General features: G+C 40.8%; 1 long non-coding RNA gene across 1 annotated transcript; it reads left to right on the top strand.

Moving 5' to 3' along the window:
• Positions 1 to 63: 63 nt before the first annotated feature.
• On the top strand, positions 64 to 27,069 carry LOC129367470 (uncharacterized). The gene is made up of 3 exons (XR_008606707.1): positions 64 to 403; positions 20,917 to 21,018; positions 26,678 to 27,069. It is a non-coding gene; the product is annotated as an uncharacterized LOC129367470 (long non-coding RNA).
• Positions 27,070 to 27,953: the final 884 nt, after the last annotated feature.

Genomic DNA, 27,953 nt, shown 5'->3' with positions numbered 1-27,953 from the left:
CTGGATTACAAAACAGCCCTCCCATGTGTCTGCCTGTTCTCTGTGCCAGCCGAGAGACAAGCGATACCATGCTCCCGGAGCGCTGCTGAGGCTGAGGGGTGGGAGGGAGGGAAGAAAGATGGAGAAAGTGAAGCAAAGAGTGAGAGGTGAGAGAAGCAGCATGAAGAAAGTGGGAGGACAGAGAAATCAGATGAGCTGGGATGTAGGGACAAGAAGACATGGGATGGGTAGACAAAAGATGTCGAGAAAGGATGAGAGAGAAAGAGACAGAGAGAGAGAGAGGGGAGGGAAAGAAGAAGGGAGGTTGGAGCGATGGCAGATGAAAGCTTTGGGAGGAGCGGAGTACTGAGCAGCATCAGCCAGCGCTGTGAGAGCATGTTGAGCCTGCAGGGACAGCCGGGGGGTAAGTCACACACCACTCAGCAAAACATGCAACATTCTCAGCTGCCTGTCGTTCTCTGCATCTCCGCCCCATCCTGGGAGGCCAGAAGGAAAACTTTCACACGCAGTTTGAAATTAGAGACAGGTCTTAAAGCTGCAAGTCAAAAACTCAGAATCACCCGTCTACCTGGGCGACTACATTATTTTCTTTTCCTGTCGCTTCCACCCAGGACAGCAGTATTCTGAAAAGGTAATGTGAGCAAAAGAGACAGCTCAGGAGCAGAGTCATCAGGGGATGCAGATGATGGCATGGAGAATGGAGAAGGAAGCCCTGTTTCCTGGAATCAATTTGAAATGGTTGACAGGCTGTCAGGAAATCATTATGCAACCTGCAGGCACAAAGACAAGCTTTAAGAAATGGCATGCATGTGTGACGAGCCGCTGCTTCTGCACACGCAATCCTACAACGCACAATCAGCCCTTCTCTTCGCTGCACACACTCCACTCAGCTCTGAAACAGGCGAAACCACTGGGCCTTAACTGGGTTAATGCTGCAATCCAAACTATTTTTCTACCCTGAGTTTTTCCCTTCAGCCTGCAGCAGGACAGAATCTCCATTCGGTGGGTGGGTGCGTGGAGCCAATCGGTTCTTGTTTCTGGAGGTGAGGGGTCACTTGTGGAGGGTGAAGTGGGCTTTATTGTGAAAAGGAGAATCGCTTCCTGTGATTCCTCTGCATTAGCCCCCAGCAGTGACGGGGTGTGAGGAGGTAAAGGGGGTTCAGCCGGCCTGGCTCCGCTGCAGCCGAGTTAGCTACATTCCAGGCCTCCGGAGGACGGCTGGGTGCCAGAGGTCGTCATGGTGAAGGGGGTGGCGGTGGTTTGTCATGGTAAGTGGTTGTCAAGGAGACGGTGGATGTGTGTGGGGACCCCTATAGAAGGGGCTCACCTGGTGGAGTCCAGATGCTGGTGGTGTCAGAGTGAATAAGGCGGGGTCGGGTTGATCTATGGGAATCAGCGTTCTGCTTCTGTCTGACCCCAGTGTTCACAGCTTACACTAACTCCGGGTTAACCCTTCAACACTGACACTAGAAAAACAGAAATTAGTCAAAAATTCCACACATTAAAGGCTAAACTCTTTTTTTTTGGAGGGGGGGGAAATTTCTGCACATCAGTATTATTGTTCTGTTTTATGAAAATTATTTCTTCACCTTCCTAAAATAATGGTCCAAGTCATTTTTTGTCAAAAGTGATTTAGGCAACAATGACAACAGCAAATTTTTGACAACAAAAACAACGGAACGTATCTGGATAAAACTGGCACTGCCCAACTGTAATACGTAGGTCCTCCAGCAGGGTGCACAAGGCCAGTGTATGATGTGATGCAGGAGATTTTGGAGGAAAAGAGCGACTTTGTTAAAGAGGAAGCAACGTCAGATGAACATGTATCGAAGCAGTTTCATTAACTTTAGCGGAAGCTTCTTCTTCTAGGGGCGGGAGTGCGTGTGTTTGGGTGCGGGTGTGTGTGTGCGGGTGTGTGTGTGTGTGTGTGGGGGGGGGGGGGCGCAGGCACATTGTGCAAATCCTGAAACTTCACCTTTTATTTAAGTAGTTTCCTTTTCCCAAACTTCATATTTGCCTTGAATTTGCCTGGACAGTCTGGCACTGCGCTGCATAACTAATGAGAAAGCCAAACCCTCCAAATGCATCACTTTACACACATGAATTTCTTCCTCTATCGTTCAGGCTTTATCACTGTCAGATCACCGTAGGTCCCCTGCTCCCCCTCTCCTCCAACAGCATCTTTTATCTGAGCTAATAATGGCCCCCGGCTCTGATAGCAACCCTGTATGTATGCTTTTGCGGCATGAAGCTTCTGCGTTCTCACATGTGCTGGCAAGTAGAAGATCGTTTGAAAAGCAGAAAGCCGTAACAGTACGCTGCTGAGTAATGCACCCCCGACACTCTTTCTGCAGTTTGGCCATTAAAAGCGGTTTGGTGGCTCACCTGGACTCTGGGAACATGAGAGGCTGTCAGCAGCAAGAAAACCCCAGAATGATTTGAGGATGAGGCGTGATTGAAATGGAGGACAAGGATCGCCTCCGATTGAATTAGTTCTGTATGATCAGCAGTAATTCAATGTTGCTGGTCTGAACACTTGCTCATCCGTCTCCTGTTTCCATGAGGCGGAGAGACGCCACCCACATCAGGCCGCCTGCACCGGGAATCTGCAGAGAGAACGCTGCAACTCCAGCAGGCTGAGAGCTGCAGCGTGTATCATACCACGATGCTCACTGCTCGTCTATTTGCCTTTAAAACAGAGTCAGACAGAGAGCACCCGCAGCGCTGGGGCCTGTAAAGGCCTCTGGGTGTGGCTTTAGACTGAGGAAACAGTTTTGCCAAATCAGGTGCGTTTCAACTGAAATTGCAACAGAGAAAATGTATTTAATTTTAGTCATGTTGGTATTCTGAAGCTTTGACTTTACACTTACATTCCACCACAATTTCTGATAATAGCTGCATGAATATATTGCTTTGCATGTTTTTGTATTTGATTCAAACATATCTGCTAATATTTTTCTTTTTGTTAAAGGTGTAGTATGTAACTTCCATCCGTCCGTCCGTCCATTTTCTAACACCCTTGTCCCTAGTGGGGTCAGGAGGTGTGCTGGTGCCTATCTTCAGATGTAATTTTCATTCCACTTTTTTTTCTAGTATGTCTCTTTTCTAAAAAAAAAAAGAAACCATATATGTATTTCACATATTTGTTTCAGCTTTCACTATGTTGTAACTGTCTGATATGAGAAAGATAATCTTTGAGCAAACCAAGCTCCTCTGCCTTTTCCCAGTATGAACTAGAAACAATTGACAGGAAATGATCATCAGGGCATAGCACTGTCAATCATGGTCATGTGTACACCACTCACATCCTCCCACCCCAGCTAATGTGCTAATGGTGGAGAAGCAACTTACCTTTACAGGAAAACTGCTTCTCCCCTGTCATCGGTGGCCATACTTATCAGCTTGATCATTCAGGGTGGGAGGTTGTAAGCAATGGACACACGGCCATGATGGACAATGCTGAGCCCCACCTCCTGGCTCTAATTGGTTGTTTTTGGCCAGGAGCGACGCGTTTCTTCAGGGAGGAGGTGGAAGAAAGATCTTTTCACCGGTTATCTGTCTCCTAACAAACTGCTATGACTTAGTGAAAAAGTATGAACAAATATGTAAAAAAAAAAAAATTTTTTATACCAGTTACATACTGCAGGTTTAACATGAACATTTTGATTTCAGGAGAAAAGGTTTTGTGTAGGTTTTAATTTGAATCTTTTAGAATTATAAATACATTCTACTTGACTACATATATATATTTAAGATCTTGTCCAGTCACATTTCTTACATCAGATTCTGCTCAGACATCCTTCTGGGAAAACCTCGTCTCTTGTTTTACCCTTCCTTCATATTTTCTTTATATTTAAAGGACATTTAGAATGCACAACATAATGTATTTGAATATTTATTCAAAATACTATGTAATATAGCATTGCGATAATAAAAACATTTTCAGGTGGAACGGTCCTGCAGTGTTTAACATGTGCAGGGCCGGTCACACCACAGAGCTGATGGCTGCTCCTATTCAGCAGAAATCTGAGTCCCACATGGGAACATGTTCACTCTATCAAACACGTGTTTCTAAACTTCCACTGATCCCAGAGAGGACACTGCAATATGTTATCCTTCTAAGAAACAATAAAGACATTTAGATAACTTTTAATCCCATAGACTATGCAACTTTTTTCTTATACACTATATTGCCAGAAGTATTGGCTCACCTGCCTTGTCTCACATCTGACCTTAAGTGTCATCCCATTTCTAATCCATAGGATTTAATTTGACGTTGGTCCATAATAATTTGGATCGCAGTGTAGTGTATCAGGTATGGAGACTTCGGTTTTACGCCAGGGTTTTACTTATGAGAGTTACTTTCTTTGTGTTTGTCTTTAATCAAATTAAGACTTGTTCAAATATCAAGAAGAGTAAATGAAGAACATCAGGGCTACGTTGACTTTTCAAACGTTTAACTGTAAAAGGTGAGTTCAACTGCAGGAGGAATCCAGAGATAGATGCTTCTATTGAAGGAAGTCCAAAACTATGTATGTGAATTCCAACAATCCTGCTGCCCAGAGTGCAGCTAATAGATACTTTTTTCTTTCCAAAACTAATCTCTTGATCTGTAAGAAGAAGCAGCAGCAGCTCATTGTTAGGTATGTTAAGATTATGTGAAGATTAAGAGCACGTCTACAGACACTGCAGAAAACTGTACAGTTATTCTGAGGGACTTTGACTATTTTTCTCCATCATGCTTAAGAATATTTTTCCATTACATTATGAAATGTTTTAAGCTTAATAGCAAGTCTAAAGGAAAAACTTGGCAAACATATGGAGACAAATAAGATATAAAAAAATGCAAAGGAGAAGCTATAGAGAGTAAAATATATTTAATAATAATGTTGAGAAAAATACAGCATTTTAAGTCATTTTTTTGATTAAATTTAAAATAAGTTCCAGAGTGAAGAAAAAAATAACTATAATTATAGCTGTAAATATTAGTGTCATCATTTTGAGTTTTTTTTTTCTTTTAAGATTTATTTTTGCCATGACAAGGTTTTATAAAATAATTGAAATTGCTGCACATATTTGCTGCACATAATTGCTGCACAGCTGATTTGCAGTTTTTGGTCCAATTTGCAGTTTGGAAAAGTTCCGATGATACGTCTTTTAAAATTTGTGAAAGATAAGTCAAATTATTCAATATTTCTGTGTTTTCAGCAGCTCTGGTTTGACATAAAGCGATGCATCCAATCTCCATGCATGCTTCGCTCTAATTGGCTGATGAAGAGCGACAGCAGAGCAGCACTGCCGCTCTCTCTCTCTCTCTCTCTCGCTCTCTCTTTCTCTCTCTTACACACACACACACACACACACATTGGACATCACGCGCTTCACATGATCCCTCTCTGTCAGTGTGACTGTGCTCTCAGAGAAGAGTGTGGATGTGATGGAATTCCTGGAGAAAAGGGAGGATAGGTGTGTGTGTGTGTGTGTGTGTTGTGTGTGTGTGTGTCTGTGTGTGAGGAGTACTACTCCTACATATTCCCATCCAGACCGAGCTATGTTTCCATGTGGGAGGAGTTACGAGAACAATGATGAGTCCTCGTCTCTCCCTCCTCATGCTTGATGTGTGTGTAAGACATCACGTGTGTGTGTGTGTATCCATGTAAGTGTGTGTTTAAAGAGCGGCAGACTGTCACATGCAGCAGAGGAAGTGAAAGGTAAGCCCCTTTTATTCTTGTCTTTGTCTCCAGATTCCTTTACTCAGATGATTTATGGAACAGATTTCAGTTTTGATCAGCTGGATGTTTGAACGTTGGGGTCTGCGCTCGTTCTTCTTTGTCCGCTAATCTTTCGTCCACTTTGAGCACTTTTGCTGTCAGGACGGCTGATCGGGATCAGTACATTTAAATGATGAAGGGTCGGTCATAACTCCATCATCCACACCTACTGTTCATGTGTCGCTGTGATGAGTGTGTGCACCGGCTGTGGGCTGCAACAGGCCCCTCTGAGATGATGTATCCTCGGTCCCTATTTGTCAAACTGCTCCCCGAGGATACACCTTCCATTTTTCATTGTCTTCCCACGCTTGTCTTTCTCTCTCTCTCTCTCTCTCTCTCTCTCTCTATCTCTCTCTCTCTCTCTCTCTCTCTCTCTCTCTCTCTCTCTCTCTCTCTCTCTCACATGCACACATGCACACGTACAAGAGCAATACTGGGAGGTAAACTTTCTATTAGAATGTGTTGCCGGCTAACATCTGGTCCTGGGTGCGTGCTGGGGCTGTCAGATGGACTGAAATGGAAAGATGCTTGAGGGGAGGGGGACTGTCAGGGACAGACTCAGGGAGAAGATGTGAACATGCCTGAAAAAGAGCAGAAACTAACAGAAAAGAACAGAGTGTCAGGAGGAGGAGAGACAGTCGGTGTGGAATATTTTAACACGGCTGGATGCCCCCCCCCCGTCCCACCCCCACCCAGGCTGTGTGGACAGGCAGGCTTAGCGGCCCTTTGTTTGACACATAGCTGCACACAAAGGCATCCACACTTTACTAGGGCAAACACACATACACACGCTGCCTCTCATCAGGACCACTTGTGATTGGCTGTAGCTACACTTCATGCCTGTGCTACAGAGCAGTGGTGGAGTAAAACAAAGCCTTTTGGTTAAATTCCATCATTCCCTGCATGTGTGCCCAGAGGAGGGAAAGTCTTTGGTCCTGCATGTTAGGAGCAGATAAGATGAAGCAGCGTTCAGCAGCAGCTGTGGGAGACCTTTGTTCCTGCTCAGACAAAAGGGAACATGTTGACTCTAGAAAGCACATCGGCTCACTTTGAGATTGCTCATCCTGAGGCATTGTGACTCGACTGTCGCTGGAATATTTTCCCAGACGCGACGTGATTCATTAGGCTGAGCACGCACACACATGTATCAGCAGAGATTTTTATTTTGTTCCGATGTTGTGCTCTGAAATCCGACCTGAAGGGAACGCCGTGGGTGGGAAAAGAAATGTTTGCCGCATATGAATTCTTGAATTTTTGAACCTATGCAGAGCTCTGTTTAGTGCAGGAGCAGATTACAAGCAAGACTGAATGTTTCTGATGTGATCAGTCAGAGCTTAAATATAGGGTACAGTGTGAGTATGGATCAGTGACAGCTGGATCTTATACTGAAATAACGAAATGATCAACTTTAAATATTTGTGCTCCTCACAGAACGGAGCACGTCTCCAATTCCAGGAAACATGAATCTCTTTGTTTCTTCAGTTTTCTCTTTGCTAGAATCCAGGAGCTGTTTCCTGTTTTACATTCATTGGGCTGGAGTTGCCACTAAAACAATCTTGTATTAACTTGTATCATATTCTTTTTAGTGGCTTTGTAGTTACTCATATATGTATGCATAATTGTTATTTGTTTCTGTGGTTTGTCTATTTTTTTAAAAGTTTTTTTCCTCTTTCTGCCGATTTAGAGGCAGACGTTTATGCAGACTTGTATTCTTGCTATCCTTCTTTCTTTCCACTATTCTTATTCCAGTCTTTCCCTTTAAAGGTCTTTTTCTCCACCTCGCTCCCTTTCAAAGCCATTTTCACCAAAATTTTAGATGTATTTCAAGTGGAGCATCACATCGAATGCCATAATGCTCCACTTGTGAAAATAAATTTGTTGAGCTTCACTTGCAGTTTTGCACTCAGACACACTCGCCACATTGGTTGCATTCCCATTGTGAATGTCTGCAAAACCTTTTAAATATTCTGCTAATGTCAGAGGAAACGTTGGCATCTTATCCACGGGTTGGAGCGACAAGGCCTGCCTGCTCAGGCGCTCCTATATACGCAACGTTTTGAGGAAATAGTTCCCGATTTTACAGAAGAGTTATGGATTCAACACATTCGAATGACAAACTTGACATTTACTGAGCCCACAAAGAAGCGTGTTGCTGCTGTGTTCAAACTGGCATGATACAAAAAACATAGTGATTCCACTGCAGTTTCACAAACTCCACCTGTTCCTATACTGTTGAAAATGTTTTGTTGAAAAAGTTGTTTTTTTAAATTTCATTGTTCCAATGAAGCAAATTTATTTCTGTATTTCCAAATTTAATGGAAACGCAGCTACTGCGTTTCCATTAAATGTTTAAAATAGAAGGGATTTTAGGAGGTGCTTTCAATAGCTACGTCTTAACTTTTTTTTAATCCAAAGGAAAAATACAGTTTACATCACAATATTATGTAGTTCTGGTGTTTTACACCGTCAACACAAAACACAGTCAGAAAGTTGACCACAGCTTCACCCTTTCTCTCTTCTTTATTGCTGTTGTGATAACAGCTGATGAATCTTTCCATCACGATGGAGGAGTTTTGACTTACTGTGCTTCACGGATTTGGATCATTGCCCTGTTCCAGAACCTAAGCGAGGTTGAGCTTAGGCTCCCAAACCAATAGTGGAAAATTCTCTTTCAGATTTTTCTGCTAGAGAATGAGTGAGGTGGCCCCAGGCCATCACACTACCACCACCATGTTTCGCTGTTTTATGTTTAAGCTAAGAGTAGCCGAACTGAAACGTTTAGCTTTGAGCACAAAAAGCAAGGATGAAAGAAATCAGTTAACAATTTCTCACAGTACTGTATTTCAGTTGGATTTTATTACTTTTTAAATTCTGGTTACAAAGTTTCTGTGGGAATCTGTGGTTGACAGATTTCACACTTTAAGTCGCATAACAAGAAATTTAGGGCACTGGCTGACATGACTGACTCTGAAATGTCATCATTTTCCAATCTGCCACAGAAAGCAGGACCACGGCTCTCTGACACGAACAATGTTTAAAACAGTTTCTGGCACTGAGCTGACAAAATACTGCACAGATGTAGGGCTCCCAGGATTGGTGGTTATGCAAATAAATCTAATAGGGACAGACAACGCTTCATTCCTGAGCAATAGAGAGCATGTTACTGGCACATAAGGAAGCCTCAGTCTTGCAATTTTCACTATGCAAGTTATTACCACAGAGCCTAATCCAGCACACTGTGCAGAGCTACTTAGAGATAGGAGGACGTGCGAGTCTGGAGGCGAGGGAGAGGGAGAGGTGAGGCTTTAATTCCAGCTGAGGATGGCAGGTGTGTTAAAACCTGATAAAATGCAACATTAGCTGAGTGACAGACTTTGCTAGTGGTTTTTATCAGAGAATGTGTGTGTCTATGTGGTTGCGGGGTTGTAATAAAAAAGTGTGTGTGCGTGTATAGGCAGTGTGTGTGTGTATGTAGGTGTACGTGCAGGTGTGTGTATGGGTGTGTGTGTGCATTTGGTCTTGGCAGGTCGTCTACCACTCCATTGTTTTCTGTCTTTCTCTGCTGGCCTTGTTTGCTGGAGCTGAGAGGAGAGCAGAAGTGAACCAGGTGCAGCTTCCACTGAGAACATCAGCAGAACCTGCCCTGTAAATGGGGTGAAGAAAAAAAAAAAATCACAAATTCATTTCCTTACCCTCCTTTTGCGCTGACTACAACATTTAGAAGCTCGCTTAACCATTACCATCAGTATTTTTTTTGCAACAGTAAGACTTTTTCATGGAGGTCGGTTGGTGCTGTGTACTTTGGTCATATATGACCCATTTCAGCTGGTTTATGGGCTCTCTGTGCCTCACTCTGCGTCATTTTCTTGATGCGTTCTGTCGTTTTCCCTCTTTCATTCTACTTCATTATTATTTCATTTATGAAACACTTTCTTATGATTATTTTGTAATTTTACTGTGCATGTCAATGGTTTCACCACCACTTAACACAACAGATCTGTGCAAACATAGTCAAGAGAAAAAAAATTTACTGAACGAATATTTTACCAAAAATTTTATGTATTTCAGTCATTTTTTATTATTTAAAATGCTATTTTATTTATTTTATGAGTTAAAACTAGTTGAGGTTTTTTCATATTTGTATACAGTGGACCCTCTGTGGAATGTAACTCCAAATTATTTGTGGAAAACTTGCCTATTTGCAGATTTTTTTTCATTGAGCATTTCTAAAATGTTTGAAAGAAAATATAACGTCAGAAGCTGGAAGACCTCGGTGCAATGCCAATTTACACACTGTTGATCAGTGATTGGAAAGCAGCCAATCAATGATCCACAATCTTGTGAACATCAGGGTCCACTGCATTTTGATATAGTTTTTTTCAGTTGTCATATTTTTCAGAGTCTTGAATTACATTCAAATTCTTATTTTATTCGAGTAGGATTACTTGTTTTTAAGTTCATGTCATATTTTTGAAATAATACTTAAGTTTTTAAAATGTTATTTTGAAAGGGTTTTTTGGGGCTCTAGTGGCCTTTATTTGACGGTGGTCAGACATGAAGGTGGTTGTGAGACTCTGTTGTGACGTCACATCCAGCTCCACCTTCCAAAGTCAATGGAGCTGATCACATGACAATGTTGGTTGATTGTTCAACAGTGCTGCTTACAGTTGATTAGTGCCACCATAATCATTAACTGAAATACTCATGGCTGCTGTATCAATCATCTTATTGGTCAATTAATCAAACTTTATTTGTGTGTTCAGTCGGCCAAAGAAATAAAATCTTCATTGGTGCAGACAGAGACTTTGCATACTGTTCTATTGGGTTGTGTTGCAGCAATGGCACATAAGTTGCTATGTTTATTCAATGGAGTTTAGACCAAACACTGAGTGAGGACCTGGATCTGTAGATCAGATGACATGCTGGAGCAACCTGAGGTTCTGTCGGCTCCTGAAACGGTTTGATACATAAACATCATAACTAGGCTGGTTGAACCAGTTTAATGGGTTTTAATGGAGGGATGCATAGAACAGTCTGATAGTAATGATATAAAGGTTGTTCTTTTGCTTAGGCTGCAGGCTACTGTTGATTATTTTCTATCTATTATTCAAGACCATTTTTACATTCTCTCTATCGTTTTTTTTTCTGATTGTTTTAAACTAATAATAACTATAGCTGACATTTTAAGTGGCAGGGATTTAAAATACATGTCCTTTTTTTTTATTTATTTTGTCTCTACATATAATCTGTTTAGTATGTTTAGGAGCAGAAATGGCTCTTTAGATTGTAATAGCTCCCAATGTCTGTGCTACATTGTTAACTAGGTTAAGAAGCATTGCTGTAACATTTTCTTACTGCTGAGTGTCTTCTTTCACCGGAGAAAGAAAAGGCAGAGATGAGGCTAGAGTTTGAAATAAGCCACGTACATAAATAGAAGTCTTCCCGTCTTTCAAATAAGGACAGAAACATGTATCAGTTGTATCAGTGTGGCTCGATCCGCCTCAGTCAGGTAGCTTCAGCAGAGCGGTGAGGACATGCTTCCTTCACTGCTGAGGGATTTGTGAGCGGACCCCAGGAGCCTCCATTCTTATTTGGGCCTGCCCTCATTTTTTATCCTCGTTTCTCCTGAAGGAGATGAGAGTGTTGTAATGCAAAGCGCAGCGTTCACCATGAAGCCAGCAAAACACATCCATGTGAGCATAACACACCTCTACCTGATGTGTATCCGGCCTCATTTCACACCACACTACTGATGGACGGCACTTTAAATGCTTTTGCTCTGACAACATAGAGCAATAGGAATATTGTACCATTTTTAAAACTGTGACACACGAGCATGAATTTATTTTCAGCTTTAGCTTGATGCAATATTTTCAAGAAAACCATGTCAATTACATAAAAACATTATTAGCTGCATTTGTTTGCATTGGCCTGATTAAAAAAAATATATTTATTGACTGTCACATTGTTACTGGAATATTTTCAATATTACAAACATCGTGTTTTTCTGATTGTGCACTAATATTAACACACAAATCAGCCTAAGCCCATAAAGTATGAGTGAACTGTTCTCATTGTGCCATGAGGAGCTGCTCCATCCTGCTAATGTGTGACAGGCCACATGATCGCTGTGTGACTTCCATCCATCACTGGGAACAAACAGACACAACTCAACTGAAAATGATCTCTTAAAAACTCACAACAGAAAAAGTGAAGAGTTTAAATTATGATCAGACTTTTCCATGAACCTTTATGAGGATTTGGTTTTATGACAATATCTGTAACAAGGTTAATTAATTTCAATGGAAACAAAATTAAATTCAGTCCAGGATATAACTGACAATAGTCTAGCTGTGTGTAACACTTAAGCAGCTTATTCAGCAGCATGCAAGAGAAGAGGCAACTGGGCAAAGAGTGGGAAAAATATGTTGCCTTTTTATTTTTAGCAGAACTAGAGGCAGAGAGGGAGACGATCTGCTCCAAAAGGCTGAAGAATGGTCGGGTTACTGATGGTCAGCATGAAGGAAAGTCTCAGCTTTCTATCAGTCTTTCTGTGAGATGCTCAATTTAAAATGTGGTTTCAGTTCTGACTTCATTGCCATCATTCCTGCATCTTTGAACAGCAACAACATGTGAGTTTTTCCTGTACAGACGCATGTCCTCCTGACGCTCCCACTGATAACCATCTCCTCTCCCAAGAAAAACAGGCTGATTTCATCTGGCCCCCTCCAGCATTCAGCTGCTGAACCCTCCCTGTCTTTGCTATCTCTGATTCAGAGCAGCGGCTGCTTCGTCCCCGAGCTAATCAATGCTGATCATCATAGAGGCATGATTAATGAGCTTATTATCAACGCAGCGCGGACCTCATCAGCGCCTCAGAGAGACAGAGGCAGCGCAGACAGACAGCACTCACACATATTAAGCATATATGTCAAACATTATTGCAAAATATAAATCTGTCATATTTCTCCAAAACTTTAGCCATATAAATGGGAGTCCAGTATTTGAGAGGCAGATTATTTTTCTTACATGGAAGGGATGACATATAGATCCTATATACTTCAAAAATATGCCGTTGAATTCTACGCACATTTCAATGCAACAAATGTAATTCAGCAGAGTAAGTGATGTATACTCATATTTGGTGTATTATGCAAGTTTTTCCCTTCGAACAACTCAACAAATTTTTTGTCTTTGTCAATATGTGTTACTTTTTTTAACTTCAGTTGTTTAAATAAATAAAAAATGAAATAAAATCATTTTTTCAAAGACTCTGACATCTGCTCTGACCCCCCAGGTCAACTGTAAGCCAGAAGGTTACCAGACTGAAGTCAGTTGCGTGGTAAGAAAACTGCTCTTATTGAAACTCACCATCCTACCGTGGTTTAATTCCTTTGCTGCCATACATGAACTGGTATGATTGTCCGTTTCCCACTCAGAAGTTAAAAATAGCAGGTTTTAGGTTAAATAAAAGCTAACTGCAGCACTTTGTGAATTCTGACTTGGAAAGTTGGATGTTTCTGTAACAACCCCAGTTGTTGAGGAAGACACTAGAACATCCTCCTCGCCTGCTGGTGGTCAGTGGGCCCAGTAGTGAGTTGGCCCGGTGGCAGCCTCACCTCTGTCTGAGGCTGTGGTTACTGTCCAGTAGCTTACCACTATCTGTGTGTGTAAGGATGAATGACTGAATGTAGCTTGAAGCACTTTGGGGTCCTCTGGTGCAGATGAAGTGCGATACAAGTACACCACTTCGTACAGCAGATGTACCATTTATCTGTAGTGCAGGCAGAGGGTCAGAGGGAAGAGGGCAGTTCTTTTGTGGATCTTAGGTGTGGGTGAAGAGTTGTGAGGTGTGAACGGATGTTTTCCAACCTGGTACAGTCAAGCCTCTTGTTCTACGCTTTGCTTCGTCTGGAAGGTCTGGACCCTTGGATGTTGAGAAATGATGGCTGGCTGGAGACGTGGACTGTGTTGAAGTTAGAACAACTGGATCTAGTTCTCCAATTCAGTCTGTAGACTCTAGCTGTGGTTCACGGCTCTTTCTGGATCACTGCCGGGGACTGCCTGGTGCCTGGGAGTTGCTCTTTTGTAAAACTAACATGAGAATAGCAACAAAGTATATTTGAAATGTAGAAAAAAACTATGTATGAGTAAACGTAATGGTATTCACAGTTTTCAGATTAACACAAGCTGTTGAGCCTGTTTATCAGTTTTAAACCTTCCTTCTTCAAGTCATTGAATAGATTATAATCCTTTAATATAGCTGAAGCTGATGAGCAAAGAACTGTAAAAACTAAATGATGTACTTCCTTTGATCTGAGGATTCATAACCTCCCCCAACTTTGGAACAAAGCAGGATGAAGGTAGTTACTTTTTACAGGACGAAATAAATGAACAGGGATTGAAGTAGGTCAGTAGATTGACTTCTTTCAGAAGACTGGACTGGAGGAGATGATGACAAGACTTGCTCTGGTTGGTCTATTTGTTCTTGTTCAGAAATGTGTCTTTAAAGCAAAAATAATATAATAAAAGAATAAAGTACTTTTGGTCAATTTGTGAGAACAGTAAAGCCTAACCTTTCAAAGATGCTGTGGTTTTATTACCAAGTTACAATATGAAGAATCCTCTGACTGTTTCTTAAGGTTTTCATAGTTATTACATTGTGAAAAAATATTGATGTAGCAAACTTTCAGGATTCTGCCTACCATCCACAAGATGGGGCCAGACAGTCAGTTATATAGGAACTGTTTTAGTTGATCCAGTGTGGTAGTAGTCGAAATAATTAATAAGCAATTAAACAAATAAATAACAAAAATACAGAACTGACACAACTGTAAGTTTAAACCACAACCTTTCAAAGACAACTGAATATTTCTTCTATCTTGGATATTTTGGCTATAGAAACTCAGACTTACTAGATTTAAGGAATCCAACCATATTTTAGAGTAACTTTGCAAATCGTCCTCTGTCATTTGATTCAAAAACTGCATGTCTCTAAAACAAAGTTATTTCCTCCTGTAAGGACCCACCTTGGGAGTTACATCTGGAAGCAACCAAATGTCAATCTGTAATCCAAAATAACAAGGCGTTTCTAGATAAAAACAACTATTGAATATGAAAAAAAAACAATTTTGCTAGTGTGACTTAGTAAATGTCTGAGGCAGTGTGGACAGAGCCTAAGTTAAATACATTTAGACTGTCCCAAGTACAGTTGTCCAAATAATCAATATTTAGCTATAAATGGTTTTTAAGATTTTTTTTTTTACATAGAAAAACAGAATCATCAACTGAGACCTTTTAATTTACCCAAGTTGGTACACAATGTCACACATCAGGGCTGCATTTCTTGTTTAAGATGCTTTTGCTGTTTTCTGTGAAAGGACTGAGTTAGCTGGGGGGCTAAAGTCTAACAACGGGAAGCTGCTGTCCAAAAATATTCAAAGGTTTTATAAAGGCCAAAATAGGATGCATTAACTACAACTGTGTTGTAGTTATTGTTTTTACTTCAAGCTGTTAGTCACACTGTACAGCTCTCTGAAGCAACCTCCATTTTCCTGCAAGCAGTCCTACATTTCTGAGACTCGCTGGCTTCAGTTTGCATTTAATCTGAAATGTTTTGCTGTGTAAATGCCTTCACCTAATTTTAGTTATGGCAAAATAACTCATATAGATCCTTGTCCTCTTAAAAGGGCAGTATTATATGTTTTCCAGGCACATTCTGTCATTTTATAACATAGTCAAGTTACTATGTTAACTCCAGTTTTTATAAACATGCTTTATATGTCAAATAACTTAAAATAAATTTAATTTGATATTTTACCGCCTTTAAAGTGGCTTCCTGCTTTTTCTGAAACTACACCTTTGGGATTCATCACAACATGGCTCCTCTGTCAACAATGTTTTTACCAGCTTTTTGCTGAGAAGTAGCTCCTATAATGAGCTCATTTTGGGAGCTCCACCTGAAGTTCCCCCTGGTGTTTGCCAAATGCTGCTGGCTAGTCAGAAGGAGTTAAGTGAAGGAGCTGCTCTGTGAGGCTGAAGCTTAGAAGCTTCAGCCTCACTGTGTCTCAAAGGCAGGGCTAGGTCCACCCAGGAGTTTAGCATAGCTCAATCGGTGCCATGGATATTATTTCTCAAACAAGCATTAAATAATGAAGGCAACAGTTCAAGTATGTTTTTGATGAGGGAATAACATTATAACCTGATGCAAAGTTCCAAAGCAATGATTCTACATAATATGGCTTCTTTAATAATGAAGTGATCACAATCAGATTTCATTTTTCTATCAGCGCTAAAGTAGGATTCATATGGAGAACTTTCTCTGTGCTTTCTTTATTACAGAAGTTTTGGTTGAGGTAGTCAACAGACCTAATGAGAGTTTATGGCAGTGAAACATGTTGTGTGTTTCCTCCGGAAGTAATTAGGTGAAGCAACAACCTAACGGGAGCTGGTCATTTGGCAGCTCTGGCTCTGTGGATGACAGCTCAATGTGCTGCTGGTGCAAACAGAGGAAGATGGTGGGAGAGGAAGCAAGGATGATGGAACCCTATAGAGCATGACATGACATGTTTGTGTATTTGTGTGCACCAGACATCTGTGTCTTCCTTTTTTTTATTCTTTGCTTCATTCTTCCTCCACCTCTTCAATTCTCTCTCCTCCATCTTGCTCCCTGCATACCCGCCTGCCTCCCTGCGTGGCTCCCTCCATCGTCTCGGCTGTCGGAGGGGACAGCAGCTGCTTCGGAGCAGCTGTGGCACAGCAGGCTTGTCAAACTTCCATTGTACAGTCCTTATATTTTTGCTGCCTCTCTCTGCAGCTGCAAAATAGCATCCAGCATCATAGAACGAGCCTCGCCCTGCGGCTGTCTGACAGGCCATGGTGCCTGGGAGGTCCAGGCAGCGCCAGCCGGAACGCTGCAGCGCTCTGTCAGGGCTTTGCTCCCTGACAAATCCTGAGAGGAAAAAAGAACAAGAGAAAGACTGTGAATGACAGCAGCTAAATAAGCGGCAGAATTAAACACTGGCCGGAGACTCCAATGAGCAAAGGTTAAAAAAAATTCAGTTCAGTTCAATTCACTACTCGTCGTCTCTCAAAGCAAGACTAATTCAGCTATTTATTCCTGATGGGAAAATTAATCAAAAATTTTCCCAATGACAAAATTTTGTCATTGAGTTGAACTCTGCAAATCAAACGGTTCCTTACCAGATCGTTGCCGAACTTGACGGCACGCTAAAGATGTGGTGCAGTAGTTTGATTGGAGCAGAAATGCAGCAAGGCTACGATCAGGTCTTAATGCTTACTTCCCAGTTTTTGCTGAAATCCGATTTTTGCTTTGTTTTGTTTTGCGTGACTAATATCACACTGCTGTGTGGACGGTTGTGATCCTAAAGTGATGTCACACATTGTTTACAGAAGTTATATAAAATGAGTCTACGTATCAGGTTTAAAGTTTATTCAGCAATCAGCGTTGACAGAACTGTTTAATTCATAACAAGATGATGGAAGTGATGAAAAGAAAAGACGACCACTAGTGATGGCCTTCAGTGGATCGTTGGCTGCATGCAGCTTCTGTTTGGGTCAGTAGTCAGAGCCAAAAGTGGCCGATTGTGATGGGATGGTGTCCACTGACCCACACTTCTTTCATAATTTCATTATTATAACTTTCAGCCATTGTTTACATCCAGATTTACTACGTCTGAATTCTTGTGGTGCAAAATCATCCGAGTGACATGAAAGTCAGATGAAAAGTGATGTGATCATTTAGACAACAGGTGCTTTGAAAACAATCAAATATGTATCTGATTTAGTTCCACATACAGAAGTGGCAAAATCAGATTTTTTGCGGGGTGAAAAGGTTGGAACTTTAAGACTGAGATAGAAAATTTGGATATGCCCGCTGTGTGTCCTGGTGTCAGGAGGGCTGAAGGTGGTGACCCCTCTCCCATAGTGTGCAATTTTTTTCTTCCATTTACTTTCTTGTCCAGATCTAGTCCAGGATGTTTCGTTCATGTTCATACAATATTTCTCTATGATTTCCATCTCTATGATGGCAGTTAATTAACTAACTCAATCCTGCTGAGTGAGTTAAAACATGTTGGCCTTGCATTGGCCTGTGATGGACCATGGATGGACAGGCGACCGGTTCAGAGTGTACACCATCTCTGCACCACCATAGATAGGAGGCGGCATTAACAGTTTCATGGCAGTCCTTCAGTGCAGCAAGCTTCAGACAGATAACTGTGAGGGACATCAGGCTGTGACAAACGAAAGCATTTGCTCAATCCACTCCTTGCTGTCACAGATTTTCTGGGGTTGTTGGATCTTTTCTCGAGTGTGGGTGTGTGTGTGTTCTACTCATGTTGCTGCAGTTTTCACATGTGTCCCTCTGTGCCGCAGAGACTCGGCTAGCAGCCCATGCAGAGCTGCAGATCTAGCCCAGTGCCTTCTCCTAATGAGCAGGCTGTTGTTGGCCTGCCATGGGGACCCCGCTTCAGGGCTGGCACGCCCTGCAACACTTTACAAACTAATTAAACTCCAAAGTCTCCTCTTGCGCTAAAGTCAAGGCAGCTCTGATCTCAAAGAAAATCCAGGAGGAAAAACTTAATAGCTTTTTTTTCCTTCTTCTTCAAACTCTATTTGACTTTAGTCGCACAACCTTCAGCAATAGAAGCGATACTTATTGCTTTCTGCAGATCCCTATAAAAGTACTCACAGCCAGTGAACTTTTTTATATTATTTTCACTTTGCAACCCAAAGTATCAGTGTATTCTACTATTTTACACAATAGACAAACATGATCATAACTGTGAAGTGCAAGGAAGATTCATGTTTTTTAGAATTTTTCACTGTCTGTCGCAGGGCAACACAGAGACAAACAGGAGAAACGACCACGTACACACACACTCACACCTAGGCAGAATTTAAAGAGACCAATTAACCTGACAGTCATGTTTTTGGACTGTAGGAGGAAGCCGGAGTACCCGGAGAGAACCCACGCATGCACAGGGAGAACATGCTAACTCCATGCAGAAAGAACTCAAGGAAACAGTGCTACCAACTGCGCAACTGTGCAGCCATACACAGCTTTAGATCCTTTAAAACAAAGGTACAGCTTTTGTCACACATTTAAATCTCAGAATAACTCCCATTTGTTACCCGATCTACTGCATAAAGAATATACAATGTATTTGTAATATTTTTGTACACCAACATGTTCACATTAAGACACAATAAAGCTAAACAGATTTGACTCATGTAACAATTTAAACAACATAACAATATTATTTTCCAACGACTTCCAGAACCGTTTTATTTCAGAGCTAATAGAGCTGTTATTACGTACAGATATGAAGCAATCTGTACATATTAACAGATTGCAACACCTCCTGTACAGTAGCTTTATATCTCAGCTTTTTCCTCCCTGCGCCCTTTAGTTCAATTGCTATGACAACGATAAACAAAACTACAAAAGGACTTTATCTCCTCCATGGTTTTATGGCAGAATAAAGATCATATCCACAAATTCTCCCAAATGAGGTGTGAAACTCTGGAGCCTTTCAAAAATTGTAATGTACTGCATTTAGGGGTAGCAGAGTAAAAAATGCTGAAGACAAATCTATGCTAAGCCTTTGGTTAAAAAGAAAAAGACAGAAAAGCATATTTGACTTTTCTTCTGCTTGATAATTGAACAATACTTTATGTTGGACAATCGACACATTGAAGGAAAGCAAGAAACCGTAAAAGTGTTCAGAGGGCATGGACACATTGGTAAGGTTCTGTAACATAAAATCAAGAAAATGATGGACAACCCGTACCATCCTCTTCATGAGTCCGTCATAGAAAAAAAGTGTCTTCAGTCGGAGGCTTTTGCAAATTCGCTGTATTACAGACTGCTACAGGACATTGTTCCTGCCCACAACAATCCACAGGAACGCTTCAAAGACTTGAACTAATTTGATTTACAGCAACATAAGTATTTTTGTGGTTAAATTTGATTTTAAATAATTAATTGAGGTTTATAAAAAGGGATTGATTCATATTGTTCCTGACAGCTTTGTATTTGAAATTTGTTATGTCTGGCTTATTTATTGTAAAATAAAAACAGAACCTGTCTTGAAGGAATGAGAGTTGGGGTCTGTCTACATGCTGGAACTCTTTGGTCTCAGCAGTGATGGAGGGGGAAACATGCTGGATTCCACCCTAGAAGTCGAAACATTATTTACATTTTTTTGGCTCTAGTGGCCTTTATTTGAATGTGCTCAGAAAGAAAAGTCAGGCAATGAGAAAGAGGGAAGACATATGAGAAAGGTGACCAGGCCAGAAATAGAGGACTAAGGTCTCCATATGTGGGTTATTCTGAACTCCTGAGCCACCACAGCATCCTGAGAAATTCATTATTAAGTTTATTGAAAACTTATGATAAAAGGATAATTTGCGATTTTTACCTTCAGCATCTTGACTGTTTGCACGAAGACATAAATGGGTTTAAATCATCCGATCAGAGTCTGTTGCTACAAAAGTAGCCATGCCACATCAGTTGGGCTTTCTTGAATATTTCCATATGAAAATGCAGCGTTTCCTCTGTTGTGCTGCCTCCAAGTTTCGCTCGCTATTGAAATCCAGACAGGCATCAGATTGGCAGGCAGCCCGCTGTGTAGCATCATCTCTCGCCAGCCAGCTGCACTTCCTGTGATAAGGCTGCCATTCATTCTGGGCCCGAAAGTGCTGGATTCAATCTGGCCATCTGCCGATTGCTCAGCGTTTCTGTCTGTCTCCGCATAAACTGCAGCACATATTTCTGTCAGTCAGGACCTCCACAGTGTTTACCGCCTTCGTTTCATTTCATTGGCTTGCGCAGAATAATCAGTTGAAAAAACTCATAAAACCCCTCAAACCAGAGACTTTTGAACAAGTTAAATATGATGAACAAAACTTGATTTAGCAGGCAGTGATTACACAGAGCAAATATTCTGAAAAGTTGATGAGTGACTGAATGCAGTGACAGCCTCTTTCCTTGTCACCCTCAGCTTGTGAGAAGAATGATAAGTCTTTGAAGCTGGTGTCTGATCTGAATAAAACGACCAGGACCTCCATTAGAAAATGCTCAGCTGGCTTTGGGCTCTCATCTTTTTCTGTCTCTCTGCAGAGCGGAGAAACGGCGGGGCTTTGGAAGAAGCTTAAAAGACAGACGCCTTCAACAGAGATGTGAAGAGAGTGTGTAACTTTCTAACGACACAAAGAGGAGGAGGTATGAGGTTTCAAATGGTTTTAAATGGTTTACTGTTTCAGAATAAAGGTGCACCATATTGAAAATATCAGAACCATGTCTATGTTCCTGATGGAGCCTCAGCTCTAACTGTGCAGATCATCACAACCTGTAGAGACTTAGTAGGGAAAGGCTTGCCAAAATAATTCATATTACTATATATTATATACAAAGAATAAAACAAAAACATACCTTCTGATACACATATGAAATTGTTCATTGTCCCATCATTTTACAGAACTTTTCATGGATCATATCTGATATGTTTAAAATAAAATGCAGGTTTTAACAATGAAACACCCAGACGCGATGCCACTGACATGCTATTAACATGTCAGCAGCATGTCAGCAGCATTCACTTTCCTTGCTGCTGATTGGTTGTGCTTCCAAAAGCAAAATTCGGGAAGACAGTAGATATTACCTTCTCTTGAAGTAAGGCATAAACCTGTTTCTGATTCATGGCTATAGCAGGTTAGCAAACAGAAGGAGTGCTTTCCTTCGAATTACCATCTGCTTCATTAGTAAATATGCACGTTATCGCAGTAACACTTCAGACATTAACAGATGTATTGCATTCGATGACTGTATGAAGCTTTTATAAATGCAAATGTTGAAGTGCTGTTAACACTTAGTTTACGCGCATGAAATTTTGACACCCAAACATCACACATAAACATCACCTAAAATAATGGAAAGTTATTTTGGGGGGAAAAAACATCATCACCTCTTTTCTTGCCAAATGATGATAGAGGAAAAAATAAACATTTTTTGACAATGAATGACTTAGGCCGTTATATTACAATGGGAGCGATAGTTTACGCATGGTTTTCTTGTTGCACAAAAATCACATGAATTCTTCTTGCATGTTTGTCCCAGAAGACTTTCCATAGAGGTGCCTGTTAAATAAGATGACCCTCTGCACAGAATTAAACAGTGAACTTAAATGAATCCATACATGTACAGCTTTAGAATTCAAACAAAAAACATTGATGAAACATAAATGAATAACTGAACTCAAATTATAGACAAAACAATGAAAAAGGTTTATGGCAACAAAACTATTTATTTACTGTGTCCTAGATTTTTCATGTAGGAGATAATCGTAATCCTCTTAGTGAGAACACGTTTTTCTCATCATGCCTGAGGTGTCTGCTAAGCAAAATATTATCGGAGGGTGTGAGGGCCGGGGCTGGGGGTCTAATCAGGAAAAAAGAATCAGACAGACAGCAGCTGGCTTTGCTGCAGCACTTTGTTCACAGTGGAACAGACTGGGATCGTAAAAATCTCTTGACAACTAAATGTTATTGCTTGAGGTATTGTGAGGCAGCCACATATGAGAAATATATATGTGTTTATGTAATCAAAGTCAGGCGCAAAGATATTAAACTGGAGAGCTCCTAAATGAAGATGCATGCACTGCAGTAACCCTCTGTGGTCTGTTTGTCTGCTTTTATTTCCAGTTAGATGCCTGAAGGTCCAGTCAGTTAGGCTGAACTCATCACAGTGTGAATCTGGATTTTATATCAGCCAGTTTAAATTTTTAATTGAAAAATACTGACAAGACTTTTAAGGCAGTGCCAGTAATTTACAGATGATAAGCATGATCAGGTTTAAACTGTTTACTTTGCAAAACATCAGCTAAGGGAAAATAAAATAAATCTCTAACGTCAGCTTGTCTGGGTGATTGTTGTCTGGGTTATTGAAAATATTTAATTGTGTAAAGCTGAGCAGTGACTCTTAGATCATTTGCAAATAACTTTTGTGCTGAATCCAGATGCAACAGAATGTCCAGTGATAACTGAAACGCCGTGTGCTTGCTGCTTAGAAAGGATGTAAAGCCTCTACATCCTCTGGAGCTATTAATAGTCCCTCATCCTACAGAGAAAGATTATTCCCATGTGGAAAGCATCTAGACGGCTGTTAATCTTTGAAGGAACCCTCCTCTCAGCAAAAGGGCTGCAAGGTCAGACTGAGAATTTTAAAAAATTGCAAAAAAAAAAAGAAAAAGAAAAATGAAACAAGAAACCAAAGAGCTTTTTCTGAGAGTTCTCAACACATCAGGTTCATAGCAGAACAGTGAGGAGAAAAGCATGCAGTATTACTTGGCTTAAAGTTTTGAAGGAGAAAGCTTTGGATCTGAGTAAAACATCAGACAGCAAAAAATAAAAGGCCATGGTTTTCAAAATGAGTGAAGCACGATGGTGGAGGGGAGGTTATTTGGACTTGCTCCACAGCTACTGGTCTGTGTTAGAGTTATTAAGTTGACTTCTGTTCACCAAAACCATCCTGTTGTCTAATATGAAGCCAAACTGCTTGACAGATGAGGTTTTGGGATCATCATCGAGTCAATGATCCCCAACACAGCAGCTAATCTACATCAGCATGACCAAAAAAGATAATTAACAACATGATGCAAAAGTCTAGGACTTATCATTGAGATGTTCTGATGACAAGAATAATGAACAACCACAAACCTCACACTGAAATTATGTTGAGTTCCATTTAAATCCTGGGGTGTGTTGAGCTTTTTACCCTGACTGGAATCAGTAGTCATTTGTCCAGCAGCTGCATTTCCATTAACCATAGAACAGGAACAGCTGAAACAATTTTGCTGAATAAAAACACCAATTCTGTAAAAATTCACATCTTTTGAGAAAAAGTAGTTGTGCTGGGATGAGGTGGTTTTTCAGCTGCACCAAAACAGATGAATTTTGCAAAGCTGCAATGAAAACATTTTTTTTTCCATCTTACGAGTCACATGATCAACAGCTGGATGTTACTACTGAAACCCTGAAGAAGACAGGAAGTAGTAGAAGGATGATGGTTTGTTTCTGTTTCTTTTATGTGAAGGTGGTTCCACCAGAACTCTCACTGCATCACACAACTGATTAAAAGTTGCATCATTTCTACATGTTAAATCTATAGCTCTTCTGTAAAATCACCAAATACAATTTTTTTCCAAAACCCCCAAATAGAGTGAAATAGAGCCACTCCCACATTTAAAGTAACGGCTTGTTGTTCCAAAGCCTGAACAAGCTATCTCATATAGCTATTTACATCTGTGTCTGACATAGTCACATGAACAAGCCTATCCATGTGCAATTTTAATTTAATTTCTCATTCAATGGAAACACTTCAAAATAGTAAAATAGAGTTTTTTTTTTTTTTTTTTCAATATCTGTAGAATGTAGACTTGTGCACATTTGCAATGGAAATGCAGCTTCTGTGCTGAAATGAAAGCCACCAAAGGAAGATCTGGGCAGCGATAGCTACAGAACTAGTGAAGGACAGATTAACAGTCAAGACAGACTGTGGCAGCTGCAACAGTAGCTGAAAATAATAAAACAAAAACTTTGTCATGTTTAGATGAGAAGGTTAAAGGAAGCTTCAAACATCATTTAAATAAACCATTGTTTAGAAGATTCAGACCACTTCCACCTTTTCAACTGGCACACCTTTTTGCCTCTAACTGAGCCTGTCTGCATCCCCGCTGCCCCAACATGCACACGCTCCCTCTTCCTCCTCCAGCTGATAATCCCTCAGGCTACTCTTGATTGTTACTTCAAATCTTTCAGCTCTCTAAAAGTGCTTGTGAAATCAGCTAAACTGTGAGCAGAGTGGCTGGGTGGGTTATTTCCCCCCCACCACTTTCCGCACCTCTTCCACTTCTCCTTCACTCAAGTGTTTCCATTCATTATGTGCATGACATTCTTTGTCTGAAGGACATTGGCGGTCAGCCAGGAGTCTCCGCTGAGCCAGTCCAGGCGTTTAATTGAAACCATAAAAGAACTTTCTGTTGGCACAAAAGCCCTCATGAGGGCTTTGTTGCAATTAGATAGACCAGAAAGGCCAGTGAACCTGATGAAAAGGGATTAGCAGGAATGTGTTGCCTGGATATTATGTGAAGTGTGCCGCGGCAGCTTTCAGAAGAATTAGTAAAGGCTTGACCTGTCCACCACCGGTCAGAGAAAAGGACAAACTGATGACTAATGTAGTGAGAAAAGGCAAAGCTTAAAACCCAGCTTCACTTCCAGGCCTGCAGAACATTGGGCACGCTGCTGCTAATCAGTTGCTCCCACCTACAGCCCAGCAAAGCACTCTGACACAGTTACTGGCAACTTCATTATAGGATCTGGCCCAGTGTGAAGGTTTAACTAACACAGCTGCAGAGGGCTCACAGTGCTGGAGGTGTGCCTCTAGTCCACTTAGAACCATAAAGGTACATATGGTGATTCTTCATGCCTTATTAAACTGTATCTGAAGCTGGAGATCACACTGTTTTTGATGCCTGGCCATGTTTCTTTCCATTTTTCATAACTTTGGCGGTTTTGATGCAAATTAATGAAATTTGGCCAGGTTGTGAATTATGCAGGTAAAATTAGACAAATTTAAAAGTTAAAACAAGATGATAATGATAATTATTATGACACATTATACGCCAATTAAAAGAGCATTTGGGTGTGTGTGTGTGGGGGTGAAGGGGAGGGGGGGCGTGTGTGTGCGTGTGCGTGTGGCTGTGTGTGTGTGTGTGTGTGTGTGAGAAAGAGGCCTCTTTTTTTCAATTGAGGCAAAGAAAGAGGCCTGGGAAAATGTCCTTGTTTCAACCAGTGTCCTGCTTTGTTAGTAATAGTTATTATAATGCTGTGTATACATATTATTGCCAAAAGTATTTGCTCACCTTGATTTATATATGAGCCTAAATGGCATACCATTCCTATTGCCGGATGGAGACGATCTGAAAGCCACATGAAGTTTGAAGGCCTGTAGTGACTGACTCTGTAGAACCTGGCGACTTCTTCACACAATGTGCTTCAGCATCCGCTGATCCCACTCCATCAGTTTACATGACCCACCACTTCATGGCTGAGTTGCTGCCGTTCCCAAACATTTCTGTTTTCTTATAATACAGCTGACAGTTGACTGGAATATTTAGGATTTAGATTTGTTGCACAGGTTCATCCTACCACGGTTCTGTGGGCTGTGGTAGGATGAACATCCTTGGGGGATGTTTATTATTAATGATTTGAAATAAATAAAATTATTGTTATTATTCCCATACGAGAAAAATAAACACATGAATTACTATCACTCCTATGAATAACTAATAAAACCAAACTATGTTTGTCAGTTCCATTCATTAAACCTGCAGTTTACCTTGAACATCAGTAATTGTGATACCAATTAAAATCATGTTTTCCTGCTGAGTGTATAATCAGAGGGATCATCCCAGATTCTGACTGTTAGAAACCAGATCTTAGGCCTCCCAGGGATGCAGGGTTACAGTTTTACTAAATCTCCTCTTGCTGCAAACCTAGTTTTTCTGACATGATTGGAGTGTTCCCACTCAGCGGGGCTGCTTCAAGGTGGATTAGGGCTTGCTGCTGTGAGACCAAAGTTATTCTCAGCTTCATCATAACCCTGTCCTCAATTCCAAAGCACTTTATAAATAGATGAACAAATAGAGCGCTGCTACTTTTATGGGCTGGGCCTTTTGTTTCACAGAGCAACTCTGCAAGATTTTTTTTAATTGGGAATTTTGTAAAAGATGACTGCTGCAGTGCTGAGGTCAAGATTCTAAATGACATATTTCCAACATTTAATTGCTGATTAAATTGATTTGACTTTTTTGTCTTTTCTTTAGGTTAAATCGAGGTGTGTGCGTGCGTGTGTGTGTGTGTGTGTGTGTGTGTGTGTGTGTGTGTGTGTGTGTGTTGCGTGTGTGTGTGTCTGACCTGTTTCCCGTCAGATCAGCAGCCAGTAAAATGTGAAAGCAGAACTGGTGTGAAAACTGCCCCCCAGTGGAGAGATTGTGAACGGCGTGGAAACTGGTCCCAATATTTGTTGAGGCTCCAACATCTGTACTGCTACAGTTATGTGTATGAAGGTGATCCAGGACAGAACTGTACTGCAGAGGGGAGATGGCTTCAAATGTTGCAGAACCTTTAGCTGTTCAGCAGGTGTTGTGTGTGTGTGTTATGTTTCTGTCCGTTGAGAGAAGTTCTCGTCACACTGCCTCTGCACCATCTCAGAGGGCCGTGGTGGAGGCTTGTGTGGGTGGGGAGGGTCAGCTGGTGTTGTGAATCAGGCCGCTGAGGTGTCAGGGACGGCTTCTTCACAACACCAGGGTTCCTCCCAGCCATTTCCTGCTGGAATACATCAGTGATCTGCAAGAGAGCTGGCCTGAAATTTCCACAATTGGAACAAAATGCATTTTTCAGTCTGATATAAATGGACACAACGGCCTTGAGTTTGCTTTGGATTTTGCTGGAATGATGATATTATTGAAAACTATTTAACCAATATTTCTTATAAACTGAACTTGACTTCATTAGCTGCATTTCCACTGACCATATAATTGCAAAAATTGTAATTACAAAAATAAATTAGCTTAATGGAGACTTGCCAATAAAAAATAAATAAAAATTTTAATAAAAAAAAATGTAGTGCTTGATGTGCTTAAATTAGTGTATTTTACAAAACTGCAATGGAAACACTTTTTGCATCATGGGAGTGATATGATCAGCAGCTGGATGTTACTACTGGCAAAAAAGAAGACGACTACAGGAAGTGGTAGGAGGATGACGATTTTGCATGGTTTTTAAATCTCACATGAACCGACTTATGCATGTGTGATTTTAGTTGTGTTTTGTATTTAATAGAAATTCTGCAATAGCCGAATTGTATTTTTTTTACATTAGCAGAATACTGATAAAGTTTTGCGCACATTTGTAATGGAAATACGTCTACTGTTTGATGACGATGATAAATGTGGAGTGGATGTAATTGACTCTGAATTTGTCTTTATGATTGAATGAAATTGATGTTTTTTGTAAAGCGTCTTGAGAGGGTCAAATATTCAATAAATTCTAAAGAAAACAATTGGGTATTGATCAACTTTCTGACCAAGGTCCTCAGTC

Source organism: Poeciliopsis prolifica, unplaced genomic scaffold (genome assembly GCF_027474105.1).
Source record: "Poeciliopsis prolifica strain line A6 unplaced genomic scaffold, Auburn_PproV2 SCAFFOLD017, whole genome shotgun sequence".
NCBI lineage: Eukaryota > Metazoa > Chordata > Actinopteri > Cyprinodontiformes > Poeciliidae > Poeciliopsis > Poeciliopsis prolifica.
Note: the sequence above shows the minus strand (reverse complement) of the source record. Positions and strands in the feature narration are given on the sequence as shown.